General features: G+C 43.2%; 1 protein-coding gene across 3 annotated transcripts in view; it reads right to left on the bottom strand.

The window, feature by feature from the left end:
• SLC24A3 (solute carrier family 24 member 3) overlaps positions 1–23,854 on the bottom strand; it is a 466,656-nt gene that overhangs the window by 413,895 nt on the left and 28,907 nt on the right. The gene's annotated exons all lie outside the window — the stretch shown is intronic.

Genomic DNA, 23,854 nt, shown 5'->3' with positions numbered 1-23,854 from the left:
ACCCCCTACTGGGGGTGTGCCCACAACCAAGGTACATGCCCTTGACTGGAATCAAACCTGGGACCTTTCAGTCCACAGGCCAATGCTTTATCGACTGAGCCAAACCAGTTTCGGCGTGTGTGTCTTTTTTTTTATTATTAAAATATACTCTTATTGATTTCAAAGAGGAAGGGAGAGAGAGGGAGAGATGGATAGAAATGTCAATGATGAGAGAATCATTGATTGACTGCCTCCTGCACGCCCCCTACTGGGGATTGAGCCCAAAACCTGGAATGTGCCCTGGACCTCCTAGTTCACAGTTAAATGCTCAACAACTGATCCATGCTGGCTGGGGTGTGTGTGTGTGTGTGTGTGTGTGTGTGTGTGTGTGTGTGTGTGTTTTTAATGGACACTGATACTGCCCAGTTCTTGCAGGAGGCATGTCTCTCGGAAAAGCCATAAAACTTGGACTTCTGAATTACCCCACACAGCATCCACAAAAAGCAGGGAACAGAATGGATATTCAGTGGATAATTCCTGGAGAACTAAGTTAAAATGGCACTTCCCAAGATCATCTTCAGCCCTCCTAGAAGGTGAGATTGGGGGCCATGGGTTTTGCGTTTTGACACCAAGCCTTACAGGAAATAAAAGAAGCTCTGGTGGCCTCCAGCTGGGCCACGAGGATGTGAGGAATCCAGGCCAGGGCTCGGCCAGGCTCCTGGTAAGCACTTTTGCCAACCAGGGATTTACAGCCTGTTCCTCGGGGCAGCAGCAGTCTCAGAGTCAACCTTCCAAGAGGAGGATCGATTGAGAAAACCAATGTTCAGGCTCAGACTATAAATTTTTTAAAACAGCCCTGTCCACAATTACAGATGGATGTGGGTGGCTCACGGGGGCAGGAGAAAGTAACGGGCCCAGCTCTCGGGCTCACCTTATATGACTCTGTGCTTCCTTTTAGGATTTCTCTTTAGAATCCTATTTTTGCAAATGAACTTTTTTTCAAGTTGGGTTTTAGCCATGTTACCAAATGAGTCATCAGAAGTCCAAACCTAGGAATCATTTTGTGGAAGAATATAATTTTGGAACTAGGAAGGTCCTTCGAGAGTATACAGCACAGGGCGGTCCAAAAGAAATATGCTGCGAGCCACATAGGCAAGGTCACATTTTCTCACAGATATATTAAAAAAAGTAACACACAACAGGTGAAATTAATTTTGATCACATATTTTACTTAACCTGATATATCCCAAATATTATCATTTCACCTTTATTGAAATACTAGAGGCCCTGTGCAGAAAATTCGTGCATGGGTGGGGTCCCTAGTCCTGGCTGACAATCAGGGCCAACAGGGGCCAAGCCAATCAGGGCGAGGCTGGAGAGAAGGCTACGGTCACCAGGCTGGGTGCAGAAGGAACAGACACCAGATGCCGACCCCCCCATTGTCGCTACCATGCAGTTCCCCACCTCCCCACCTCCTCCTTCCCTCGCCATAGCCACGCTGATTGGGCCTATTGGCCAAGGGGAGGGACAAAGTATGAGAAGTTAGCTGCTGGCCCCAAGGAGGGAGCCGGCCTCAGCCCCCCTGGGAAAGAGGCCACATCAGCATCAGCTGCCACCCAACCCCAGGTCCCCTTCTTCACCTGGGGGGCCAAGGGGCAGGGACTTCAGGAGGTTGGCTGGACAGGGGAGGTTGGCTGTGGGAGCACAAATGACCACCAGGGGGCAGCTCCTACATTGAGCATCTGCCCCTGGTGGTCAGTGCAAATCATAGCGAATAGTCATTCAGTCATTCCAGTTGTTCCAGTCAATTAGGGTTTTATATAGATAGGTAGATAACTTGCATACTATAAAATGCACCTATTTAAAGTATACAATTAAATGCTTTTAGTATGTTTATAGAGTTGTGCAACCATCATTATAACCTAAGTTTAATATATTTTCATCACCCCAAAAGATACCTTGCACCCATTAGCAGTCACTCTCCATTATTCCCTAGGCAACAACTAATAATTTTCTGTCATTAGAGATCTGCTAATTTGGACATTACATATAATGGAATCATACACCATCTGGTCTTTGGTGACTGGCTTCTCTGACTTAGCATGATGTTTTCAAGGTTCATCCATGTTGTCATATACATCAATACTTCTTTCTTTTTCATTGCTGAATAATATTCTATTGTGTGGATAACAATTATTAATGAACTATTTTTTTTTTTTTGTACTAAGCCTTCAAAGGCCATTGTATTTTACACATCTCAATTGAGCTCAGTGGTCATATGTGGCCCATGGTTTGGTAGTAGTACAGATCTAGGCACAGCCTTTTAGGAAACAAAATAAAGCCCTGGACAAACAATTATTGGCCCAAGGTCACATGCCAGTCAGTGGTTACATCTGAGCTTGAACCTATGTGTTCCTGGGCCCATCTAATAGCACCACACTACCTTCTCACCCACGTCCTGGGCCACATAGAAAGGAGAATAAAGATGAAAAACCATCAGGCTACTCAGACATGGAAGTCCGCTCTTCCCCTCAACAACATTCCAAATCTGGTTAGCCATCATTCCGTTTTTAACCAGGGCACAGGCTTAGTGAAACAAGCGGTGAGGCACCCAGTCACAATCAACTGAGAGAAAGCCCCTCTCCAGGTGAGCTGACTCCCGACAACAGCCGCTGCTGGGTCACCATGAGTAAGCCACTCAACTTCCCTGAGACCTTTTGATGGTAGGATACATACGTCCCTGACTTCATGGGGAGCTTGAGAGAGGAGATGCAGAGCTAGTAAGCAGCACAACAATCATTTGAACCCAGGCAGGTTGGTTCCAGAGTCCAGGCTTCTGATCACCTTTGAGAAGCCTGGGACATCCAGGAAGGCTAGGGCCGTCCCTATGGGATTTCCTCCTCCTTGATAGACCCCCTCGGCCCTCCTAGCCCATAAATCATGATCTCCAAAAATCATGTCTTCTGGCTCCAAAGAACATCTGTGGCCACCCAAGCCTAGATTTCCCATGCTGGAGGCATGAGTCAGAAAGACAAAAAAAATTTCTCCCTTTTTCTTATGAGTTATTATTACTTGTCATCACGCTTGTTGCATGAGCCACAAGGGTCTGGATTTATGAAATTGGAAGGAAAGCTGCTGAGGTTTGCTGCTGGGGAATGACAGACGCCACAGTGCTTAGATTCAATGCTTTGTCCCCCAAACCATGGCCCCTTCACCCCCACCCAGCTGCCTCAGATGCTTTCTCAGAAATGCTAGCCCAAGACAGCAAGCAGCCAGTGAGCATGGAAAAGACAGTTTCCCCTCAGGTGAGCTCTCTCCCCAAGCCTTTATTCACTGGAGAGGAGGCAGGGCTCCTGTGACCTATTTGAGAGCCCCTGAGCCATCTGTGGTGACTGCACAAAGACAGACTAGCTCTGGTGTGCAGTTGGGAGTGGATGGATATCAGGCTGCCTGGTCAATGTCATTCTGTAGGGGAAGCACTCTGGCTTGGTAAAGGCCAGCAGTCACAATTAGGCTAGAGATCGGTGCAGACATGTTTAGTTTGGTTCATACAATATTGTAAAAATCCCCCCAATCTATACTAATAAAGTATTATAATATGCTAATTAGACCAAATATCTTCCAGACATCCTTCCGGACAAAGCCACAGTGGTGAGGGCCAAGGCAGAGGGAGTTAGGGGGCAATCAGGCCAGCAAGCAGGGGCAGTTAGGGGTGATGAGGCAGGCAGCCAGGTGAGTGGTTAGGAGCCAGTAGTCCCAGATTGTGAGAGGGACCGAGCCTAAATTGGCAGTCGGACATCCTGCATGGGGTTCCAGATTGAAGAGGGTGCAGAATAGGCTGAGGGATGCTCCTTCCCACCTCAAACCTATGCACAAATTTTGTGTACTGGATGTCTAGTTTCATATAAAAAGCTAGCTTCTCTTGAAAAACCAGGAGACCTGGCAAAATGGGCTGGAGTCCTGCTGGGTGAACACTTAGGAGAGGATCTACTCACCTTTGGACTAGGAAATCTCCCTTGTCCTCACCACAGTCCCCACCAGTCCCTACTGTCTCTCACCAGGCCCTCCGGCATAGACACAGAGCACATGCACTGGACCTGGCCATGGGAGGAGGACGGTGAGGCCCCTGGCTTATCAAGCAACATAAGGTTTCCCGTTAAGCCACATTCAAACCACACTTGGAGCTGTGGTTGGCCTGCATCCTCCTGTTCTGTGACACCTCCCCTCTCTATACTCAAGTCCCTTTTCTTCTTCGCCTTCCTGCTTCTGGGCTGCTCTTACTCACATTTAACTCTAGAATGTCTGGTCTTGTGTTTCTCTCACATGGGAATGCCTTGTTTCTCCATCTATTCCAGAAGCTCTTTGAGGAAAGAAACATTTCATACACTTCTTTTGGCTCTTTTTCTTGCCAAACTGGGTTGGGCACACAGTAGATACTCACCAAGTGTGATGTGGCATGAAGATGAGAGCCTAAAGGGGAAGATGGGGAGAATAAAGGGCCCAGAGGCATGACCTCCCACAGCTCCTTGCTGGTCAAACCCATGCCAAGATCTTAGAAGGACACAGAGAATGATGCATAGACATTATTCCTTTAAAGACTCTAATGACACAACCACCAGAAAACAACTAGAGAAGTGAATGCCAGACTATATGGCTTAAGGGTCTAGGTGGAGGTCTGGAGGATTTCAACTTGATTGCTTGGAAGAGTGCAGGCCCAGGGGCAGTAGTGGGGCTGTGCCAGGATGACACGTGGGAAGGGATCCATTAGTATGCACCATGCACACCTGCATCAGATCCTGGAATCTGAAATAATTTCATGATTTTTCTGTAGCGAAAACACCTTAAAAGTGACTGATGACTAAAACCAGCAATGACAGGTTATTTACACTCAGCATGTTAGGTCACTGATTGAAATTTCTAATACATGACCTGGGCCCTGGGACATCCGGACAGACCCCCAGGGAATGTGAAGCTTCAGGCCTATTCCCCTCCTCCACCTGCTCCTATAGAAAAGGGCAGGTGAGCCCTTGCACCGCAGGGGCAAATGCCAGGATGCCCTCTATAAGTGATACTATTCTGTCTGCTGCCCTGGGGGCATATTAGGACCAGCACTATTGCTTAATCCATGGGAGACCAAACATCCAGAAATTGCTCCAGATGTTTCCACATGACCTTGCTTAACTCCAAGAGGCAGAGTACCTCTTGCATAATTCTATAAATCTAAATGCACACACAGCTCCTACCATGAGATTGTGAAATCAAGTACCACCACTTCTGTTTATCTCTTTAGAATCTAACACAGAACTACAAACACATTTATTCTAAATATATGTTGACTCCTCCCCCATAATAGGAACTCTACTAGAAGACCCAAAGAAGTTTGTCACAGCAGGCTGAATAAGAAATGTGTAGTTGTTTTCTGCCAAGTTCACACAATCCAGGGAAACACACATCCAAAAAAAATGTACCAAGACAACTCAAGGGAACCCATATGGAGGTTCTCAAAAAATATGCCCCTCACTCTAATTTTAGGCTTCCTTTTAAGCTAAACGGAGAGAAGAGGTAGAAAGGGGAAAGAGAACGTTGTGAGTATCTGCCGATTGGAAACGATGAAACTGACCCACTCTGTCAGCTAGCTGATTTCAACAGATGACAGCAATAATTAAAATCAGCCATCAGGGTTAATTAGCGCCTATTACTACAAATATATTGTTTCCCCTGTCACCACCAATGCTTTTTCTTCTTGCTCCAAGCTTGGTGGCAAAGATCTTGCTACCCACAACTTCGGGGACCTCCCAAAACTAAGGATCTCTTCATTACAAAGGTCATCCGACTCCACGCTGCCCCTTCTGCTGTTGAAAACGGTTTGGCTCCATTTCAAAGCTAGTGATTTTGGCCTCAACATTCTTCAGTCTTCAAGCCGTGGCTGTCTGGGGGAGCATTTGCTCTGACTGACACAGCCTGCTGAGCCGAGAGAAGCAACGCTTGCCCGAGATGGTTATAAAAGATAACAAGGACTTTATTAGAAGCTATACACAGCGTTCTGTGCTGTCTTTGATGGAATCAACCACCGCCATAAATTTCAAATCCACACTATTGGGCTGCGACCACTAATAATGTAGCCTGGCCACAGAGAAAGGCTATTTGAAGTCTGTACATCCCATAGCACTAGGCCAGTGGTCGGCAAACTCATCAGTCAACAGAGCCAAATATCAACAGTACGATTGAAATTTCTTTTGGGAGCCAAAAACCGACTTCTGCGCATGGGCCACAAAGTTTCAATTGCACTGTATGTGCGCGCCCACGCGAGGTATTTTGTGGAAGAGCCTCACTCAAGGGACCAAAGAACTGCATGTGGCTCGCAAACCGCAGTTTGCACTAGACATTCAAAACTGAAAGAATCTGGGTGACTTTCTAAAGCGAGCTAAGTGGGATCAGCTTAACTTTCTACCCACCACCTGGGAAAATCACCCAAGAGAAGCCAGCGAGGCCAGCCATTGGAGAAGCCACGACCCAGACCCCTACTGGGTTCCCCTGGTGCAACATCCTGCTCACAGCTTCCCCACCCCAGTGCCTGCATCTCCCAGCTTCTCCTCTTGAGGGCTTTCTCCAGCACTGGAGGTCAGGGTATGGGGTTTGGCCAGCACAGAAGCAACTGAAAGATACAGAAGATTTAATTCCGGAGAAGGGGAAGAACTTGAACAGTCCTGCGCCAGTAGGGAATTGGATTTGGTGGATAAATACCCAAGCTTCCTGTCTCTGAGGCATATTCCACATGGTGTTTCAGAGATCTAGGGTTGACCCCAGTTGCCCATAGCAGTATTCTGCTTAAGAAGGCACCTTTTTATCAGTACTTCCACGTCCCCCCGCCCCCCACAACTTTCATTTTGCTCATTCCCTCTCTTGGAGCAAGTGCTGGATCATGGCCTGCAACTAAGTCCATGTCTAAGGGTCTGCCTTCTGGGAAAACCAAACCAAGACGGAGGCTAAACAGACAGGATTTAAATTCACAATTGTTTTTCTTCCTGTCTGTGGCGTATTCCATGGGGAACACGTTAGCTTTCTCTTGGTAACCCAAATATAGAAATATAGTGGGCACAGGAGAATGCTAGAAGAAGGGAGAGACACCACTGGCCAACAGCAGTGAGTGCCCAAACTGGCCTAAAAGCTGCCCACCAACAGCTGTACCAGTGTTCCCTCGTCCAGACATCCCTACGATCTCTCTGTTCAAATTATCTTTCATTTAGGGACTTAAATGGGTTTTCCATTGTGAGTACCATTCAGCTTCTTCATGGGCAGCAGCATGGTATAAGGCAAGAGAATAAATACTAGGTTATTGATTAATGTTTGCAATGGGATCAGGAATAAAGAGTGGTAGCCAGTATGCCAGGCATTTATAATCATTTTTAATTACTTTATTAAGTTATCACATATTTGTATAATCATTTCTATATGGGGAAGGATAAGGACTTTGGAATCAGACAAACTCAAAACTCATCTCTAACACTGAAGAACCTGGGCATCTTAATTTATCTGTCTAGGCCTCAGGTTCCTTAACCTTATAAATGCAGATCCTGGTTCCTAATCTGTAAGACTAGCGTGAGGTTGTGTATGATGGTATGTGACAGCTCTTGGCACACTTCTAATTTAATAAGCATTCGTTTCCCTTTACCACTGGAAGCCAGATAGTTTTTTATCAAAAGTATTTCGGATTTCTTAAGTGAAATACATTATTTGCCAAAACTAATTAATGTATTTAATGGCAAATAATCTGCAGTGGATTAAAAAAAATATATTAAAGCTTTTATGATCATTACCCTCTCCCACCGCACCTCTCTTTTGGTTGAAGTGGTTTTTCAATGAAATTTAACCCTCCAGGCAAAGACACTGGATCCAAAATAAACCACCACACACCCTTTAGAGTATGGTGGCCATAATTCCCAGATTTATTCACAACACTGAAGGAAGGAAAAGCAAGAAATGTGTCTGGCTTTGATGACACATGCTTTAAATAATTAACAGGCAACTATGCAAGTTTCGACTGTGTCCATTAGTTGATTGTTCTGTTTAGAAAAGGGACTGTCCCATATGGCATGCCCAGCCTCAGGCCACATCCCAATCCCGGGAACCTGATGCTTCTGAAAGCATGTGTATCCCGGCAATTGACACAGTGGAAACTTGTGCAAGTGAGAAGTCACTTTAAAGCCTTGTGTAAATGGTATAAGTGGTGGTTTGGAAAATACGCTGGAAAGTTAGCTGCCAAAAACCAAAAATGAGAGCAATTTAAGATACTTTCAGTTGCCAGCAAACATGCCAGAGCCTAGCACATGCTCAGTACAGATGGATATGGGGCGCATAGCTGTCGAATGACTTAATGAGTGCTGGCCCCCATGTGTTTCCCCCGGACATTTGGCATGCCCACAAGATAATGTCTGAGAACCAGAAATAGGAAAGGTTGTCTTTCAGATCAGACAGGGGACAAATGTTAAAGATCCAGGAGGTGCTACATCTGGCCCCGAGGAATAACCTGCAAGCTTGCCGAAAACAGGCAGCTCTCGCTTTGCACAGTCTGAGAGACACCAATTTCAGGTGCCACCATTTAGTTGGATAAAACAAGGGCCTCTGAAGCATGGTTCAAGTTTCTGTTACCATGATGCATTCACTGGGACAAACTGCTAACGAACAGACCTCACTGACAGCTCCTCAGTCCACAATCACTATGTAAATAATGTGTACACCACAGCTGGTGACCAACCCATCCATGTTTTCAAAGTCGGCCACGACTGGTCACTGCATCAGGGACTCAGTGAACAACAGACTGCAGTCATGTGGCTGTGCTGCCCCCTGATAGACCCATGTGACATTCTACAAGATGAATAAGGAACTAAACAACAAGATAAAAGTAAAAGAAAGAAATGGAAAGCAGTGACCCTGGAAGGGAAACATTAACCAGAGCGTAAATGAAATTGGAGAATATACTGCCTGATGCGGCTGCGGTCCTGAGACTCTGGATGTGCAGCCCGGTGAACTCAGTGAAGACAAACTTATGGGGACAAATAAAAAAAGTGTTTGTGACCCAAAAACATAATAATAATAATAATAAGATGAAGATGTCTCGGAGGAAGTGACCCCTGAAAAAAAAAAAATTCACATTAAAGGAACTCATGGAAAGTGTAAAAGATCAAGTATTGGAAGCTAATCCAATCTCAGAAAGTAACAGTACAACTAGCCAGGGCCAAGAAAACATGCTCAGTCCATACTGTAAGTACTAGTTAAAGTACCCCAGGTAAGTTTATTTTATTTACAAAGAAATGAAACACTTGCCCTAACCAGTTTGTGGTTAAAGCATTGGCCGGCAGACTGCAGGGTCGCAGGTAAGATTCCAGTCAAGGGCATGTACCTTGCTTGCAGGCACCAGCCCCAGTAGGGATGCATGCAGGAGGCACCAGTCATGTTTCTCTCACATCTGTGTTTCTCTTTGTGTGTCTTTCCCCCTCCCTTCCACTCAAAAACAAGTTAAAAAAAAAATTAATGGGGGAAAAATATCCTCAGGTGGGAATTAACAAAAACAAAAAAGAAAGAAAGAAAAAGAAAAGAAATTAAAATGAAACACTTTAATTCTTGATATCTAATGTTTCTAATTAAGTGTACTAAATATTAGCTTTATTACTTTTCATTTCACTATACATTTTTAACCAATGATAAAACTGTATTTAATGATGTAACAGAAAATTTCAAAGTTCACAAAACCATCACACTTTTTCTCCTTGAATATTGAGATTGTTTTAGGGTTTTAGCATTGCAGAGTTCGTACAGCTATGGTAAGTTTAAAAGGATTCCAGGCACACAGAATTCTAAAGGGAGAGCCCCTAAAGAAGACCAATAAAACTTTGCCTATAGGTTGGTCCTGCTCTCTCGGCTCCAAAAATAGGCAAGATGCTAGCAATATGTACAATTTTTGCCAAGCCCTTTTTTTCTATTTCTGGAGCTGTGCTGTGCTTAAAACAAAAATGAATGGACAAACAAGAAATAAAATCAACCAGCATAAGTATAAAGTTTTACCATTTATCAAATCCTCATTTGAGGAATGGATTTCTCCCTTGAATGCTCTCAACTATCTAAGGTACTCAAAACATTCAGCACCCTTTTTATAAAGGAGAAAACTGAGCTTACGAGAAAATGAAGCACTAACCCCAAACCACATAATTAGAATTAGAAACCTATAACAGTGCTGAACAACAGAAATAAAATGCCTATAACTGCAAGCCACATATGTAACAAATTTTCTAGTATTCGCATTAAGAAAGGAAAAGTAAAATTAATTTTAATAAATCCAATACAACTGACCCTTGAACAACACGGATTTGAACTGCACAGGTCTACTCAGATGTGGATTTTTTTTTTTCAATAAATATACAGTCGCACTCCATATCCCCCAGTTTTGAATCCGCGGATTCCCAGCAGTGGTTTCAATTCATGGTTGGGAACCCACAGATGTGGAAAACCGACAGTGCACACTAATCTACACCATTTTATATAAGGGAATTGAGCATCCGAGCATTTTGATATCTGCAGGAGTCCTGAAACCAATCATCCATTGATACCAAGGGACAAATGAAATTTTGGAAAAGTCCAAAGTTACATACAGATTTTAAATTGCAAAGATATTAGTACCCCCTGTATGGTCCAAGGGTCAACTGTACATGAAAACTATTATGATATTATGATTACAACACATTAACATGAAATTATTAATGAGATATTCACATTTCTTTAACTATTAATAAGTCTTCACAATCTGGTGAGTGTTTTACATTGACAACACACCTCAATTCTACATTTCAAGTGCTCAGTTGATGGTATGTGGCCCTAGCTACCATGCTGGACACAACTGTGAACTGTCTGTCTTATGGGGGAATTCAAGGTGGGAGAGTAAGTGGAGGTTACACTTAGCTCCTCCTATGACTACATCAAAACTACAACTAAATTATAGAACAATCAACCTGAATAACTGAAAGATTAGCTGAATATAAGTCTTACAACTAAGGCCATATGGAAGAAAACCAGGGCATGACTGGAAGGAGGGGCAGAGACACAAAACATTGACCAATTGGGACTTGTTCCTAGGGTGAAAGAATGGTTCAATATCCTCAAATCAATGTGATACACCACATAAACAAAATGAAGAATAAAAATCATATGTTCATACCGATAGATGAAGAATACAGCACTAACTATATATATAAAAGCCTAAGTGACTGGATGACCAGAAGACCAGATGACCAGACAACTGGCCAGTAGCTATGACATGCACTGACCACCAGGGGACAGATGCTCAGCAGGAGTTGCCCCCTGGTGTTCAGTGCATTCCCATAGGAGGAGCGCTGCTCAGCTGACAGATGGGCACCAGATACTGGGCTAAGGGCTGTTGAGTGCAGCTGTAATGGCCTCTCATCACACTCCTGCTGAGCACCTAGGTGGTGCAGCGGGGCCAACCTCAGGCTTCTCCCGAGCCACCTGCCACTTTGTGCACTACTTTGTGCTACGATGGATCAAAGGGGACAGTGAGCTGGAGCCCAACGAGCTCGCAGACAAGGCCAGGCTGCGGTGGCTGGGAGGTCCACTGATCCCCAAAGGACAGGCTGAGGGATCCCACTGGTGCATGAAACAATGCACTGGGCCTCTAGTTTATAATAAAACTCTCAGCAAAGTAGGAATAGAGAAAACATACCTCAATATAATAAAGGCCATCCGTGACAAACCACAGCTAACATTATACTCAATGAAGAAAAACTAAAACTGTTTTCCTTAAGATTAGGAACAAGACAGGGATGTCTACTTGCACCACTCTTATTTAAAATAGTACTGTAATTCCTGGCAAAGCAATCAGACAAGAAAAAAAAGTCATCCAAATTGAAAAGGTAGAAGCAAAATTGTCATTATTCGCAGATGACATAAAACTATAGAGAGAGAACCATAAAGATGCCATGCACACACTAAACTACTAAAATTGATAAATGAAATCAGTAAAGTAGCAGAATACAAAATAAATATTCAGAAATTAGTTGCATTATTGTACACTAACTACAGGCCCAGTGGACAAAATTCATGCACAGGGGTGGGAGAGTCCCTCAGCCCAGCCTACACCATCTTCATTCCGGGACCCCTAGGGGGATGCCCAGTCTAATTAGCATATTACCCATTTATTAGAAAAGATAATGAACTGTCAGGGGGGAAAAATGAACCGGCAGTCAGACATCCCTCTCACAATCTGGGACCACTAGCTTCTAACCGCTCACTTGCCTGCCTGCCTGATTCACCTCTAACCACTCTGCCTGCCTGCCTGGTCACCACTAACTGCCTTTCCCTGCCAGCCTGGTTGCCCCTTACCATCTCTGCCTTGTCCCCCACCACTGTGGCTTTGTCCGGAAGATGTCTGGTCTAATTTGCATATTACCCTATTATTAGTATAGATAATAAGCTGTCAGAAAAAGAAATTAAGAAAACAATCCCATTTAAAATTTCATTAAAAAAAAACAAAAAACAAAAAACAATGAAGAGATTTAGCCAAAGGTAAAAGAGCTGTTCTAGGAAAATTATACAATATCAATACTAAAGAAATAAATTGAAGAGTATACAAGTAAATGGGTACATACACTGTGCTCATGGATAAAAAGAATTGGCATAGTTAAAATTTCCATACTACACACACAAAAAATCTATATATTCAAAGCAATCCCTATGAAAATACCAATGATGTTTTTCACAGAACTACATCACATAATTCTAAAATATATCTGAAACCACTAAAAACCTCAAATAGCCTCAGCAATATTGAGAAAGAACAGAGTTGGAGGTATCATGCTATCATATCTCAAACTATACTACAAGACTATAGTAATCAAAACAACATGATACTGACATAAAAAAAATATATGGAATAGAATAAAGAGCCCAGCAATATACCTGCACCTATATAGACAGTTAATGTATGACACATGAGGCAAGAATATACAATGGTTTGATAAAGAGTGTCTATTCAATAAATAGTGTTAGAAAAATTGGACAGTTACATGTAAAAAAATGAAAATAAACCACCTTCTTACACCATAGACAAGAATAAACTCCAAATGGACTACAGACTTAAATTTAAGACTTAAATTTAAAACTTCTAGAAGAAAACACAGTAAATTGTGACATTTCTCTTACCAATATGTTTTCTGATATATCTCCTTTGGCAAGGAAAACAAAAGAAAAAAATTTTAAATGAGGACTATACCAAACTAAATAGTTTTTGTACAGCAAAGAAAACCATCAACAAAAGACAATCTCAAGCTTGATCTACTTAATGGGGGAAGAAATTTGCCAATGATATATCTGGTAAGGAGCTAATATCCAAAATTTATTAAAAACACACACAATTCAGTCCTTAGAAAACAATGCAATTTAAAAATTGCAGAGGACTTGAACAGAATATTTTCTAAAGAGGGGTCACACAGATGGCCAACAGACATATGACAAGATCCTCGATGTCATTAATCATTAGAGACATGCACATTAAAACCACAAAATGGCTATTATCAATAAATCACATGAAAACATGCTCAAAGTCACTAATTGTCCGAGAGATGCAAATCAAAACAACAATGCGGTACCATCTCACACCTGTCAGAATGGCCAACATCAACAAGTCAACAAACGACAAGTGTTGGCGAGGTTGCGGAGAAAAAGGAACCCTCGTGCACTGCTGGTGGGAATGCAGACTGGTGCAACCACTGTGGAGAACAGTGTGGAGTTTCCTCAAAAAACTGAAAATGGAACTCCCATTTGACCCACTAATCCCACTTCTAGGAATATATCCCAAGAAACTAGAAACACCAATCAGAAAGGATATATGCACCCCTATGTTCATAGCAGCACAATCTACAATAGCCAGAATTTGGAATCAGCCTAGGTGCCCGTCAGCAGATGATTGGATCCAAAAACTATGGTACATCTACACAATGGAATACTATGCTGCCATAAAAAAGAAGGAATTCTCATCATTTGCAGCAACCTGGATGGAATTGGAGAACATCATGCTGAGTGAAATAAGCCAATCAATGAAAGAGAAACACCACATGACCTCACTCATTTGTGGATGATAAAGAACATTATAAACTGATGAACCAAAAGATAGATATAGAGACAGTATATCAACAAGTAGACTGTCAAATTACAGCGGGGAGGGGAGGAAGATCTGGGAGAGATAATAAATCAACCGAAGGACTTGTATACATGCATATAAGTACAACCAATGGACACAAAACTCTGGGGAGGGAGGGGATGTGTGGGAGGGAAGGAGGGGGGCAAAAAAAAAAATCAATAAAATATATTTTTTTAAAAAGAAGAAGAAGAAATGCAAAGTTTAATTGATTTTCAAAGGATTACTACAATAAATAAAGACCAGAACTCAAAACTTATTAATATTTTGATTTATAATATCTAGTATGTTTTGTTCAATATCCACTGGGGGAAAAAACTGAGGTGAGGGCTAATGATTTTAGTTTTATTAAGTATTTCTATGAAATTTACCCCAAAGTAAAAGACACACTTTTCAGTTGGCAAACAGTGAATGAATGATAATGAAAATTCACATTCATGGACCATTATGTAGTCATTAAGATGATCATTATGATAACTACATGGATATACTAAAGTACTTCAAACCTTTTGGGAAGAAAAGCAAAATCCATGAGTATATCCATATTAAAGTTACAGCTCTGCAAAAAAATAAGTAAGTAAATAAATAAATAAATAAATAAATAAATCAACAAACAACAAGTGTTGGTGAGGATTTGGAGAAAAGAAAACCCTCCTTTGTGCACTTTGGTGGGAATACAGATTGATGCAGCCATTATGGGAACAAAATGAAGGTTCCTCAAGAAATAAACAATAGAACTATTTTATTAACCAGCAATTCACTTCTGGGTATGTAGCTGAAGAAACCCAAAACACTACTTTGAAAAACTATATGCACCCCTATGTTTATTGCAGTGTTCTTAATAATAGCCAGTAATGGAAGCAAACCAAATGCCCAACCATAGCAAGTGGATAAAAATGTGGTTGTGCATACATTCAATGGAATAGTACTCTGCCATAAAAAAAAAGTGAAATCTTATCTTTTACTACAGCATGGATGTTTCTAGAAGGTATTATGCTAAGTGAAGTAAGTCAAACAGAGGAAGATAAATACACCATTTCACTTATATGTAGGATCTAAAGAACAAAATTAACAAGCAAACAAAATAGAAACAGACACAGCTACAGAGAACAGACTAATGGTTGCCAGAGGGAAGGGAGGTTGGAGGATGAATGAAAAAGGTGTGGGGTTAAGAAGTACAAATTTTTAGTTTCAGAGTAGTGCTGTGGATGTAAAGTACAGCATAGGAAATATAGTCACTAATATATGCGTGGATATGTATCGAGGGGATCTTTGTAAAGTATATGACTGTCTAACCACTATACCTGAAACCAATATTAATGTAAAATAATGTAGCATATTGTATGTAACAAGGTAAGAAATGTCTCCTATGATCAAAAAATTTAATCTGTGTAATGTCAATTCTGAGACTTTTTTTTAAAAAAAAAAACTTGTATTAAGGTCTGGTACAAGAGGAATTTTAATATGGGTCCTATTTTATATATGTTGGAAATCTTTATTACATATTGTTGAGTAAAGTTCTATATGTCTATAAGTACAAACTTGTTCAAATACTCTATATCCTTAATGATTTTTTATTCTTTGATCTGTGAGTTACTAAGAAAATTGCTTCATTCTATCTCAATATGGTTTAACATGTATGTTTGTTTTAGTTTCTTCTTGAAAAGCCAGTTTGCCTTACGTTATTTTGAGATTACCTTCCAAAGTGCTTGAATTGTTATTTATATCTTCCCAGTTAACTTACTATAAAATACTGACGTTTTACCCCAAATAATAATTTTTGTGTTTAAATCTCCTTTATAGGCTATGCAAAATTATCTAACCCAAAGGTGTATTTTTTTATATATATTTTATTAATTTTTTACAGAGAGGAAAAGAACCATCAATGAGAGAAACATCGATCAGCTGCCTCTTGCACACCCCCTACTGGGGATGTGCCCTCAACCTAGGTACATGCCCTTGACTGGAATCTAACCTGGGACCCTTCAGTCCACAGGCCGATGCTCTATCCACTGAGCCAAACCTGTCCTCCCATTGTTCATAATAACTAGACACTTTTTCAGGATAAACCTCAGAATGACAGGTAAAATAGAGGCTTGTAGGATTTCAGATTCTTTTGAACTGAGGAAAACGTTCAGCTAAAATGAATTATTCAAAACTTTCAGAGGCTAAAAATTAATGCATGAAGAAATTCCCAATTACTTTGGAGGAAACTGTGTTCTGGAATTATCTGCAAGCATCCTTTTCCCCTACCTCCCATCCCCCACTCCACAATGTGTTGTTTGAGCCAATTCATTTCTGGTCCATATATTCACTGTTTCAATGTTATTCACATGTCAGAGATCTTATAAATCACACACATAAACTTTATAAATCATACTTTCTACACATTAATATAAGTCCTGGGAAACTACATAGGGTAGCATTAATTCTCTCCCAAAATAGTTCTACAAGTTATTTGGAGAGTAATAACTTGGCTTTAATATCATAAAAACAGATCCAAAGTACCTCAAAATGACCACAGAAAACATTTTATCATTGCTAATTGCACATTAAAAAGGAGAGAGAATGTCATCTTTGAGCAAGTTTAATGCTTAGACCATACTGGACTTTTTAAAGAAGAGGATAGGGGGAAATCTGCACTACAACGAAAAGCTAAGCATTTTCTAGGATGCACCTTTCCAGGTTGTCTGACTTTTCATTGCCCTTGAGCTATTTATTTTATACTTCTTTACATTGATACTTTTTCTGTATACATGCAAATTTTGTTCAGTAGGCTCAATGGACTTCTCTCCAAAACGGTGGAAGAAACCAAATTTGCACATTCGTTGCAATATTCCTGATCCATAAAAATGTCTGTCCTTTGGATTATCCCTTATATGTTTGTAATATCTTACCAGCGTCCTCACCCATCATGAGTTAAATAAAATCTTTAATGTGTTCTTTCTATATCTGAATGGAAGTTAAGGTGTACCATTTCTGAAAATTGTTGTTTAACAAGGAGTGAAGAAACCTGTCCCCGTGAGGAATAAGAGAGGGAATAAAAACAGACCCATACTTTCCAAACACTGAAATGTGGAAAATGCCAGCTGCAATCCCTGCTGCCTGCAGGGCAGTCCTGGGTTAAAAGTGAGGAGCTGTCCCTTCCCACAGCGCAGACTGCTGAGATCCAAACTCCAATCTATATGGGACATCTCAAACCCAACACCAGTAACACTGACCTCATCCCACACCTGTCTGTTGACTCAATGAATGAGTAAATGAATGAATGGAGCTGAAACACCTACAAAACCTGGGGTTTTTATTTACTCCCATCAGGGCCCATACAGACTGGTTTCAGATTAAGCGATCACCCCTCCCGTCTGAGTTGTAAATTAACCTTCCTCTTGGATCTGGGTGTCCAGTATGCTCATTCACAATCCCACAGGTCATACCCCCTCTTCTGCCTTTACCAGGGAATCCTTTCAGTTATTATTCTAAAAACCTAAAACTCACTATTGAGATGGCAGACTATGCCGGGGATCTGATAGTGTTGAGGCACAGAGAGTGATGCTTAAGACAATCACTTTTTCCAAAGCACCAGTCTACGGACCTCGAAGGTATAACTGGGTCAATCAGAGAGAGCCTTTCAGACCTTGCTGCCTGGTGGGATCAGGTTCACTTATTATTCAGCGTTTTCACAGCCTGTAACATTCATTTCTCAGCACCCTTCTGCCATCCTGCAGTAAAATGACCCCCGTTGTCTGGGGATGCTAATTCACTATTCATCACAATTGCTCTCGATGAGAGCGAAGTGTGCCAAAGCTCTGAATGCAGAGCCACCACGGAGTCTCGAAGGAGCACCTTGGCCAAGAAGAGATAGAGCCAAAAAACACCACAAGCAGGACTGACACAAGACCAAAGGAAGTGGGAGGTGTAAGTCACTGTTAATCACTCATCAACGCCAGCCCTGGGAACCCTGGGTATGCTCTGAAAATCTACTCGCAAGCACCTCTTCCATTCTGTAGAATTCAGACCTGGTATGCCTGCCTCCACCTGAGTGAGACCAGGTGAGATTTTCCCGCCTAACAGCCTCACCACTACAATGGAGAAATGTGGTGGCACAAAGAGAAGCCAGACCATTGTGACAGAGAGAACAGCAGAGAAGTGGAGTACTGACAGCATGGGGCTGTGGTTCTGGTGGTACCTGACAGGACTTGGCATATGCACAGATCCTTCTGCCTCAGAGCACATGGACTAAGACCATCTGAGTAGAAATACTACATCATCTTCTACAGGAACAAGTCACCCTTGCAAACAGGAATGCCTCTCTCAAACCCCTCCGATCTCACAGCCACAGCTCTGAAGCCCAGTTTTGGCCACTTGCATGATCTTCTTGGATCCAGTTAGTGTGAAATCCCAAAGGTTCTACTGCAAGGTCCTAGCAGGTCCACACACATCTGTTCAAGTGGCATGATCCAAACTAGTGGGTCCAGAAGGGCCCTGTTTATAATAGAGACAGGATCTGGGAGAAGCAGTGGCCAGTCACCAGCCAGGCCCACAGGTGGCAGGGCAGAGATCACCACTCAGATCCCCCTCATCTCAAGGGCACCACCCAGTGCTGTGAGTGTTGGCTGCTAATGGCTCTCACCTGCCTCTTCTCAAGAGAAGCTGCCCATCTGGCAAGTCACTTGCCTCTGATACCACAGGCAGCAAGTGGCCAGTGAGTGGCTGACCTGGGTACAAAAGGAAGCCCATTTTCCCCAGACAGAATCAACTCGAATGTAGCTGTGGAGCTCCCTGTGGGATCGGTTGACATCCCAGCTTAGCTTTCATTCTGCATCTATCCTGCTTTATCTAGCCTCCCTCCCTCAATTATTCACTTGCCTAGGAATCAGGCTCTGCCAAGCGGAGATAGCGAACACCCTGCAGAAAGAGGTTTATGCCTCCTTACTCATTTACACCTTCCCAAGGAGAAGTTGCTGCAGGCAGCACCAATGTGATGCTGGCTTGCCTGGTCTCCCTGATCCCGTCTGCATGTCAGCACACACGCAGTTCAGCCCACCATCGACAGGGTGTTACTGTCCCTGGAGCAACCTAGAATTGGGAAAGTGCCTGAAAGCATCTGCTTTTATCATGCAAAGGCACCTTTCAGAGGCACCCGTGTCTAGCGGTAGGACAGACGACGTGGTACTGAGGATCTGCGTGCTATTTCCAAATCACATGCTATTTCCAGATCTACTTGAATTAAGGCAGCCATGGCTAACGGAAATGCCATCAGCCTCTGCTTTCAGCGGCAACGAATCAACTCAGGTGGCAGCTCCAGTCATTGCAGGTGACTGAAAGCCCAAAACAGCAGCTGCATGGGACTCGGATGATTTTCAGGGAGAAATGAATTGATTAATGCTTTACTTATATGGCTTTCGGGTCAACAGAACCCTCTAAGACACTAAATGGATGGAAGAAAATAGCATGGGGGAGTGGGGGAGACTGGAAGCCACCGTTTTCACACCTTGTTAAACTGATTGTGTCTATTAGGTTCTTGGGGTGGGGGCAGATAAGAGATGAAAGATGACCCCAAATTTGTCTCCCAGATCAGGGCCCAGAGTGCCCCTCAGGATCCATGGCTCAGGCCACAGAACTGAGGGGCAGCTTCCTAGCCTCGGGGATAGCAGTATCAGAGGAGAAAGGGCTGCACTCGGCCAAAGGGTAGAAAGGGGAGGTGATGGCGACATAAAACCTGGCCAGGCTGTCTCAGCACGTGCCTTTGCTGTGTGCATTCACTCCCAATAGGCTGGCACCTCTCAGGGACACCCCCTCGTGTCCAGGACCCTGGACTAGTGGCAAGGCTGCCTGCAGGACTCCAGGGTAGATGGTGACCAGTCAACTTCCCCACAGATGCTTTCACTAACAGTCTCTGAAACACAGCCATCATGACAGGATTCTCAGGGGTCCCAGGATGGCAGTAGGAGCCTCAGGGTCCGGCCAAGAACTAGGTCTCAACATCCACACTGGGGTACAGACCTAACTGAAATTCACACGTGGCCATGGAAAGGCACATATGAGAATGGGACCTGGCCATAGGACCCCACATGAGCGAACAGGCACTTGGGATACAGCCTTCACTCCCAGAGGAAAGTATTCCCAAATGGTACCTGATGGAGAATGGGGATGGCAGCCAGATGGGCAGATCCCTTCAAGCAGTGAGATCTTGGCCTCGAGTGGAGCTCTGAGCTATAGGAATTGGCAGGGTGACCCCCACTCAAAGGAGAGCTGGCTAGAAGGCAGTCTGCTACTTAAAAAAGGTGTTGTGACTTTGTTCTCTCAGAGGGTCTCTGGTTTGTTTCTGCCCTTCCGTCTAAGGACTTGGCTGACTGTGGACACCACACAGGAACCAGAGTGTGGGAGGGCTCTCTCTCAGGCCTGGCTGCAAACACAGGAATTCTGGAAAGACTTGTTCCTACTGCATTTCTTTTCCTTAAATACGCTTTCCTCTACGGAACTCCAGTTATTGTGATCACACTTTCTCCCGTATAATTAACACTTCTCTGCACGCAGTGATTCCGGGACTGCATTACTACCTCAGGAGCTGGTGCTCCCGCACGCAAGGCTATGCGTGTGCGTGTGTGTGTGTGTGTGTGTGTGTGTGTGTGTGTGTGTGTTTGAGAGAGAGAGAGAGAGAGAGAGAGAGAGAGATTGATTGATTCTGAGGGCAAAGAAAAAGAACTCTAGGAGGAGGAGGCAGAAAGGGGAATAGAGGAGGAAGAAATATAGAAAAAATGGTGGTTGTTTCACTTGTAGAGGGCAGGGCATGTGCCTCAGGAGTGTCTCCTATCTGGACAACCCTGCCTGCTGCAGGGACCTGACATGCACAAGGGCAGAGACTTCATGGCCAGGCGGCTTCTCCATCCCAAAGGCTTGGGCTCTCTTGGGTGTGGTTTGTTTGCTCATGAAGCCTTTCAATCCAACGGATGTGACTACAAAGTTCAAACTCAATTATCTACTTTGATTTAAAATCCAAGTTATAGTTTAAATAAGTACATCACTTTGGGAAACTGTGTACTAGGATCTACTAAAGCCGAACCACGGGCACATCCTAAGTCATCCATGCTAGGATATAGACCTGAAATTCACATGTGGCCATGGAAAAGCACCAATGAGAATGTTCTGAGCAGCATGACTCATAACATCAAACACTGGAAATGACTCAAATGCCCATCAATTCTCACAATAAAACACTCAATGATAATGATAATAAATAGTCTACAACCAATCAAAATTATGAAGGTGGTTCTCACAAGCATAATATTCAGAGAGCGAATATATGCATGGGTTACACTGAAACAACATACATACAGACAGGCAAAGCTGACTTACAGTATTAGAAGCTGGGACAGTGATCACTCTGGGGGGGGGGGGGTGTAGGAGCGAGGGCGCCAGAAAGGACCATGAGGGGCTTCAGGGGTGCAAGTCCTGCTCTGCTTCTTGATCTGGAGCTACTGTTTTGTTTATGGAAATTCACTAAGCTCTGTACACTTGTGACAGATGCACTTTTATTTCTATATATTAAACCTCAAAAAAGGTGTTGAAAAGTGACAAAATGAATCACATTCTCTTTGTACTGAAACCATCCTTGTCTTTCCTTACTTGGGTTGGAAACAGAAAAGGCAGCAGGAAAATGTAAGAGGGGCTTAGGCTCTTTAAGTGAAATCAAGGGAAGCAAGATTCAAGCCCGGTGAAAGGGAAATTGGGGGGAAAGGAGGGAAGTTGGTGAGAAGACTGAATCCGAAACCCATTGAGAGCTATCTGATTCGCATCTCACCACTCTGCCCAACTTTTCTCTCACTGGGGCCATTCTCAATCCAGCTGAATTCAGCCATACACTAATGCTTATGCTGTCAACATCTTAAGTGCATGCTGATGCATGTGTACTGACAAGACACAGACCAGAAACCTGGGTACCACACAAAAAGAATGTGTGAGGGGTCAAATTTGCACCCCCAATTCCAGCCTGGCCCTGCCAGTGTTTGAATGCCTCAGAGACTGGAGCCACGCTGAGCTTGCATGTGGCACAAACAGATGTTGAACCCTAGAGAGTACAGATTGCCATGACTTTGAAGTGACCCCAGGCCAAGCCTCTGTGTATGGTAATTCTCATGAAATCCTTTTTCAGGATGACTTACAGATGGCAAAGTGGGCAAAGGCAGGCAGCTGGGGCAGGAGAGGAGCAGACGGTGCTGCTGGCTCACCAAATCCTGACCACTCCATCCACTGTCAAACCCCGACCTGTGCCTGCCTGGCCAGCAACAGCAGGCTCTATAATTACTAGTGCTAATTATCTCCTTCCCCACCAGAAAGAACTCTGCTTTAAGAACAACTCCAAGACCATGTGGATTCCTGCAACAGAGAGGAATTGACAGGAGTGCTCCAGCCATGAAGACAGAAAAGAAACAGTCCAGAGATGGAAGATTCTGACGATGCCTTGCCATACTAGCAGTCAGCAGCCGTGCATCACTGAAGGTTGCCCAGGACCAAACCAGAGAGGGTCGGACCTGCATTATCACCATTTGTCCACCATCCCAGAACTGAAATATCATTGCTGACATGTACACATAAGGAACTGTTTGACATTGAAATTGGGATTCAAAAGAACTGTTGGCCCAAAAAGAAACTCACTATAGACTGATTCGTTTGCCTCTCAGCATAACCATTATTGGTTGTCTCATTTTCAGTTCTTATAAGTATATTTCTAGCATCACATGAGCTCACTCATCTAGGAGAAATGATAGACTGAAGAACAAGAACAGCATCAATCAGACTGTGGGACCTCAGAGGGAAGATAGGGGAGGGTGAGGATAAGGGAGAGAGTTCAACCAGAGGACTTGTATACATGCATATGAGCCTAACCAGTGGTCACAGGCAACAGGGGGGTGGGATCCTGCATGGGGAGGGGTTTGGGATGGGAATGGGGGGAGGGGATAAGGACAAATATATGATATCTTAATCAATAAAGTAATTGAGAGAGAGAGAGAGAGAGAGAGAGAGAGAGAGAGAGAGAGAGAGAGAGAGAGAAAGGAAAAGGAATGAACATCTGCAGCTGGAAAAACCTGGAGCATCTGAGGATTCAAAGTTTAAGGAATCGTCCTGCGAGGGGGCACAATGGGACCCCTGTCGTGTGTGTGTGTGTGTGTGTGTGTGTGTGTGTGTGTGTGTGTTTAGGAGGGCTGAGCCCATCAAATATTCGTGGCATTGCCCTAACTTCTCATATACTCATTTTAGGCCAAGTGCTATACAGTGTAACTGATATTACTTTTTTAAAGTTAATTGCAGGATTGGGAAGTGTCAGGAGACTGGGCAGTTCCCTGGGGAATGAAAGTCTAGGGAAGAAGAGGAAAACTCTACCAGCTCAACTATTAACCAAAAACATAAGGTTTAGAAACCTGCAGACACTGAGATATAAATGTTCATTTTCCCCAAGAGACCCTCCCTCCTCCTTCTCCACGCATCATCCCTGTCTATGGAGGTTCTGGATGTCCTTGATGATCATTTTAAGATCTTTTTAAATCTAAAGGCATTGGGAGGGAGAGTATAGAAGCATATAATGAAATATGAACCCGCCTATTGCCTCTCAAGGAAGAACTGGAGACCCCAAGCTTCTGTAGACATTTGTACAGTGTTAAGAACTGAGTTGTA

The sequence above is a fragment of the Pipistrellus kuhlii genome, unplaced genomic scaffold (genome assembly GCF_014108245.1).
Source record: "Pipistrellus kuhlii isolate mPipKuh1 unplaced genomic scaffold, mPipKuh1.p scaffold_m20_p_6, whole genome shotgun sequence".
Taxonomy (NCBI): domain Eukaryota; kingdom Metazoa; phylum Chordata; class Mammalia; order Chiroptera; family Vespertilionidae; genus Pipistrellus; species Pipistrellus kuhlii.
This window is presented reverse-complemented; position numbering and strand designations above follow the sequence as displayed.